This window comes from Dipodomys merriami, unplaced genomic scaffold (assembly GCF_024711535.1).
Source record: "Dipodomys merriami isolate MVZ:Mamm:240054 unplaced genomic scaffold, mDipMer1.0.p SCAF_82, whole genome shotgun sequence".
Classification (NCBI taxonomy): Eukaryota; Metazoa; Chordata; class Mammalia; order Rodentia; family Heteromyidae; genus Dipodomys; species Dipodomys merriami.
In genome coordinates this window covers 6,235,722-6,242,070 of record NW_027206424.1, presented here as the reverse complement: position 1 = coordinate 6,242,070, position 6,349 = coordinate 6,235,722, and the positions used below count along the sequence as shown (strand labels likewise).

General features: G+C 50.9%; 1 pseudogene; it reads left to right on the top strand.

The window, feature by feature from the left end:
* Positions 1-3,014: 3,014 nt before the first annotated feature.
* LOC138819843 (olfactory receptor 2B11-like) lies at positions 3,015-3,813 on the top strand (annotated as a pseudogene).
* Positions 3,814-6,349: the final 2,536 nt, after the last annotated feature.

Genomic DNA, 6,349 nt, shown 5'->3' with positions numbered 1-6,349 from the left:
TCCAAGGTATTCATTTCATTTTGTATTTTATTTGAAGCAACCCTAAATCCGACTCTGATAATCATTTCTCGAGAATGGAGTCAGACAGAACCACTTCACCTGTGTGCTTTCTCAGCTCCAGGATGCCGTGACTCCACGTAGCCCATAGGACATGGTCTCTGCATGTCTTCTATTCCACGGGTCCTGAGGAGAGGAGGTGCACAGGCACCTAGCACACCCTCTGGTCGGAATCGGCACCCACTGCACCCAAATCCGGAGGAGAGGACAGTGTGCATGTGCCTAGTGTGCCCTCCAGTTAGAAGCAGCACTCACTGCACCCCAGGTCCCCAGGAAGACAGCCCATGCCTAGAGCAATGCCTGGGGGGAATCAGGGCAAACAGCACCCCGGGGTCCTGAGGAGGACAGTGCACACACCTAGACCACCCTCTGGTGGGAACCAGGACTTCCTGCACTCTGGGCCCTGAGGACAGGATGCCGGTGGGCATGCCTACAGAGCCCCCTGGCGGGAATCAGCACTCAGCACCCTGGGTCCTAAGGAGAGGCAGACAGTGGGCATGCCTACAGTGCCCTCTGGCGGGACTCAGTGCTCACTGCACCTTGGGACCTGAGGAGAGGACCATGGTAAGCATACCTAGACTACCCTCTGGGGGGAATCAGAGCTCACTGCACCTTGGGACCTGAGGAGAGGAGCATGATGAGCACACCTAGACTACCCTCTGGGAGGAATCAGAGCTCACTGCACCCTGGGTCCTGAGGAGAGACAGACAGTGTGCATGCCTAGAGCATGCTCTGGGGGGAATCAGAGCTCACTGCACCTTGGACCTGAGGAGAGGAGCATGGTAAGCATACCTAGACTACACTCTGGGGGGACTCAGTGCTCACTGCACCCTGGGTCCTGAGGAGAAACAGACAGTGTGCATGCCTAGAGCATCCTCTGGGGGGAATCAGTACTCACTGCACCCTGGGTCCTGAGGAGAGGTGGATGGTGGGCATGCCTAGATCACCCTCTGGTGGGAAGCAGCACTCACTGGGTCCTGAGGAGGGTGATGTGTCAGAACTACCCTAGGGAAATAACACATAAATGTGCTGCTCTTTCCACTCGCTCTCCAGACCATGGGTGCCTCCCCCAGGGTCGTCCAACAAGGTTTTATGAAAAGCAGGGCCCTTCATAGGACATAGCCATGGCCAGGTGGTCACTTGCATCTGTCTGGCATCCTTGGCCTCAGCCCTCAACCTCCTGAGACCAGTGGGGAAATTAGGACAAGAAACAGAGGCATGATGTTCTGAAGCTGGTGAGCCTCTATGCTGCTGATGCTGGATCCCAGGATCCCAGTGCTTAGGTCATCTGTACTTGGAAGAGCCAAGACGTCCCTTGTGAACTCAGTGGGGAAAGTGACTCAGGAAGGTTCCTGAAGAGGCTGTTCCAGCTGGTCATGGCGTCTTGCCTGTGTCCACCGAGCCCAGGCTCGGTGGGGGAGGAGGGTGGAACAGGCTGTGTATCCACACCCTTCTTCTCAGAGAGGCCTGGGGCAAAACCACAAGGGGGAGAGAGAAGAAAGAGGCTGGGTGTCAGGATGCTAAGGTTAGGGACTCCTCCCACGGGCTGAGGACTGACGAGGGGCCTCCTGCTCCATCCACATGAGGGCCTCTGACCAGTGTGGAGTGACCCTTCTCAGGAGGCCCAGGCCCAGCAACAGTCAGCTTTTCTCAATGTGCACATGAAGCAGCTGCCAAGTCAGAGTCTAGAACTTTCAGGACAGTCTGCTGCCTGCCCAATGGGAGAGCCAAATGCCCTCTGAGTCCTCAAGCAGCCCACTCCTGCTGGGCCTCCAGGAGGACATGCTGGCCTCACAGCCTCCTTGTAGGCCGTCCAAGTTGAGATGTGGCAGACAGCCCCTTACGCCACCCTTCTGAGCGCCCTCTTTGAGGGAGAAGGCAGGCCTACCGCAGCCAGCTTTCATTCATTATCTGTTCCACGTGTCGATGTAGACCATTGCTGAGCCCACTGAGTAAACCACAGGACTCTTGCATTTTCAGTGATAAGCCACCTGGAGTAGAGCCCAAAGGAGCTGTCATGGTGTTCCAGTGCTGTATTCCCAGTACAAGAGGACTGCAGGTTCTAGTCCACTCTGGGCTACGTGGTGAAAAGTCTGACCGGTCACCTTGACAAGATGGCTTCAGTTATGTAAAAACTGTGTGTAGTTCAGTGGCTGAGCACTTTGTCTAGCACATGTGATGCCATGGATACCACAGCAGGCAGGCGACAGACAGGCCCTCTCACAGGAATCGGTGCTCACTGCACCCCCTGGCTTTCAGGAGAGGAGGACCGCTGAGGACAGCTAGAGCGCCCTCTGGCGGGAAACAGCGCTCACTGCACCCCGGGTCCTGAGGAGGACGGTGCCCCCACCTGGAGAGCCCTCTGGCAAGAAACAGGGCTCGCTGCATAGCATGTCCTGAGGATGGTGTGTGCATGCCTGGAGCGCCCTCTGGTGGGAATCACTGTTCACTGCACCCCGGGTCCTGAGGAGGAGGGTGTGCACACTTAGAGCACCCTCTGGTGGGAAGTGGCACTCACTGCACCCCGGGTCATGAGAAGAGCACGGTGCACACGCACCTGATTGGTGTAACCGTAGCCCCTCTGTATATCAACTACAATAACTATTTTAAAAGAGCTGAAAGGATATTTAAAATTGCCATTCATGCAATATGTATCGCATAAAGACTTTTACCATCTTCAAGATTCTGACATTGAAGCAAGTTTTGTTTTCCCTATGCAGAAAGTGAAGTTTTGAGATACACACAGTTAAAATCACAAAGATAAGGAGAAAGTAAGAACTGCATGCTGCTTTTGTGGCTTTGCTTCTGACTCCTCCACATCCGTGTCTTGACACTGGGAAGCAGGGTAAGAAGGGGTTGTAACAAAGAAAGAAGACACTGGCATCAGAAAATGATCTCACTATTTACCTCAGGAGTTATTTATTTAAACCTCTTGACAGCTACCAGCAAATTTCAGCATGAGAAGTGACAACTGCAGCTCCTTGGGGGGGAATCTCCTAACAGACTTCATCCTTCTGGGTGTTTCTGACTGACCATGGCTGGAGCTCCCTCTCTTTGTGGTCCTCCTGGTGTCTTACATTCTGGCAATGTTAGGAAACATTTCCATCATTCTGGTATCCCGCCTAGATCCCCAACTCCACAGCCCTATGTACATCTTCCTCAGCCACGTGTCCTTCCTGGACCCCTGCTATAACAACACCACAGTCCCCCAGATACTGTTCAACATGGACAGCTCCAAGAAGACCATCAGCTACGGAGGCTGCACAGTGCAGTATGCAATTTTCCACTGGTTGGGAAGCACAGAATGCATTATATCTTGGCCGCCATGGCCCTGGATCGCTACGTGGCCATCTGCGAGCCCCTCCGGTATGCCATCATCATGCACCGCTCTCTCTGCCAGCAGCTGGTGGCTGTGGCCTGGCTCAGTGGCTTTGGCAACTCTCTTGGTTAAGTGGTTCTGACTGTACAATGCCTTTCTGTGGGCGACAGGAGGATCCAGTCCTCCAAGGGAAGGCACAAGGCCTTTGGGCCTTGTTCTTCCCACCTGGTGGTGGTCTCTCTCTTCTACATATCTGCCAACTACAGTACCTGCAGCCCTCCTCCAGACACTCCCAGGAGCAGGACAAGTTTATCTCTCTCCTCAATTCCATAACCACCTCCACCCTGAATCCCTTCATCTATACTCTAAGGAATAAGGGTGTGAAGGGAGCTCTCAGAAGACTCCTGGCAAGGATCTGGAAGCTCTGCAGATTATGAAGATCTGAGATGAGGCTATCACCAGTTATTCAAGAACGCTGCACAAGTGTATTGTTTCCTCGGAGTATCTTATACTTACAGAATTAGTAGCTAAGTAGAAAGTATTTTGAGCCGGGCTCTAGTGGCTCACGCTTGTAATCCTAGCTATTCAGGAGGCTGAGATCTGAGGATCGTGGTTCAAAGCCAGCCCGGGCAAGAAAGTCCGTGAAACTCTTATCTCCAATAAACCACCAGAAAATTGGAAATGGTGCAATGGTGCTGTAGCTCAAGTGGTAGAGCGCTAGCCTTGAGCTGAAGAGCTGAGGAACAATGCTCAGGCCCAGAGTTCAAGCCCCACAACCGACCCAAAAAAAAAGAAAAAAAGCAATTATTTTGAGAGATTTGAGAACCTTGAAAATCCCCAAAACATCTCATCTCTCATATGCTCATAGTGCCAGTGATTTGCAAGTTAAGCTCATTCGTGTAATTCTAATAGGTCATATATTTTTATAGATTGAAACCACTCAATTTTATTGAATTATTTCATTTCTAATTTTCTGGCTCTTCCTTTTTCTCCTTCCTAGTTTTTTTCTCTTCTCCCTCAATTTGTCTCTTTATAAACTATTTTCTTCCTTTTCAATTACTCCTACTTATGAGTAATATGAAACTGAAAGAGTGTCTTACACATTTTTCCATAGATTTAAACTCTCCTGAGTTTAATATGTTTTCAAAATATTATAAGAATAAGTGGATTCTTCTCCTCTTTTGTGATTATAGATGACTTTTTTTCTCCTGAACTCAAGTTTCCTACTATAGAAGGTTCATTCTCCACTGACTGATAACTAGTTGAACTATATCTACCTATGTTCTACCCTATTCAAACATACGTATTACAGATTTCAACATAGAAATTAGGTGAGAGAATAGTAACAGCCACCAATAATTTTTATGACACCATAACAGCATGCCAAGTTATGAATTGCATATTTCCAAAATGTTCCATTTTCTATATCTACACTGCAATAAAGAACAAAGAAATTGTGAAAAACTGTGAGTAAAAGGGAACTGACACATGAATGACCTGGAAATACCAGTAAAGAAACACAACATAAAAAACAAATGAAAATTCTAGAAATAAAAAGTACAATAATTAAAATAGTAACATTCTGCAGAAATTCAAATGCATATTTCAGCAAATAGAAAAAAAATAAGTAAACTAATATGGGACAAAAGAAATCACAAAGGTGGATAATGGCTTCATCATTGACCACAGTGAGAGAGGCAACCCCCAGGGCCAAGGGCCAGCCACAGGGCACTGGGCATCCTCAAGTTCAGAGGGTGGTGCTCTTCAGCCTCAAGGAGAGCATGGACAGAGAAAGGCTCCCCAACTTTTCTGGCGACGATGCCTTGAGACAGGTACCCTGGCCTCAGTGTCCTCACAAGGCTTCATTGGTAACGATTGTTTCACAAGCAACCAGCAGGCCCTCAGGCCTGCAATTTGTGGTCGTGAGTGCTGAAGAAGTCATACACAGTGGCCTCTCCGTGCCTCGTGGTGGAGCAGGGAGTCCAGAGCAGAGCACACCGGGATTTGAGACAAGGCTGCCCTCAGGACTGTGCCCCGGCAGCCCAGCTTCAAGGAACACTGGCGGTCACTGTTACTCTCCGCACAGGGCATGGCTGAGGTCACAAGCAATGCCCCCTCCTTGCCTTACGGAAGAATGAGGACAAACAGCAGGGCAAGTACGATTTCAGACAGAGATACCTGGGAACTAGCACTCTGGCAGCAGTGACCTCAAGACAGTTTCTATGGCTGCACTGGTGATGCAATCAGCCTGCAGCCCCAAGGGACCTCTTGTGGCTGGCAGGCCTAGGCCCCAGGCACCTGTGAGGATGCACAGGATGCCCACAGCCAGGCTCAGAGGTTAGGGGAGAGAGCAAGAATCCAGGAAATTTTAGAAATGGCTGTATCCACGTCAATGTTTGGGTAGCAGCTGCTAATAGAGATGGCTGGTGATGTATGGAAGCAGTTCTCAGCCCCACAGTACCAGCAGGTGGTCACACCAAGCCTGAGCCACACGTGGTGAGGTCGAAGGGCATGGCCACACAGGGTGGCAGGGAGTGAAATGGAGCCCAGAGTCATCAAACATGACCACCTAATGGGCAGAGCCCTTTCAGCAGCAGTGTCCCCTTGGCAGCTGTGGCAACAAGGGCAATGGCAGCATCCCTCAGGCCCAGGGCCCACAGTGCCCTCAAAAGACCATGGCCACATACGGACATGGTGCAAGGAGTGAACGGGGCCCAAGCCATCAGCTATGGCCGCCTCACAGCCAGCACCCAGGCGGCAGTGGTGTCCCCTCCGCAGCTACGACAAGGTCAGCGCCATCAGCACTCAGCCCCAAGGGCCCACAGCTCCCTCAATGACGCCCTTACTCCAGCTTCTGTAGGTGTCACTGGCAGTCGCTGTGCCAAGCCTTCTGGGGTTCAGAGTAAGAGTGGGATGCTGAGAGACTAAAGGCTGGGTCACAGCCAGGTTGGCACTTGAGAAAAGTGGAGATAT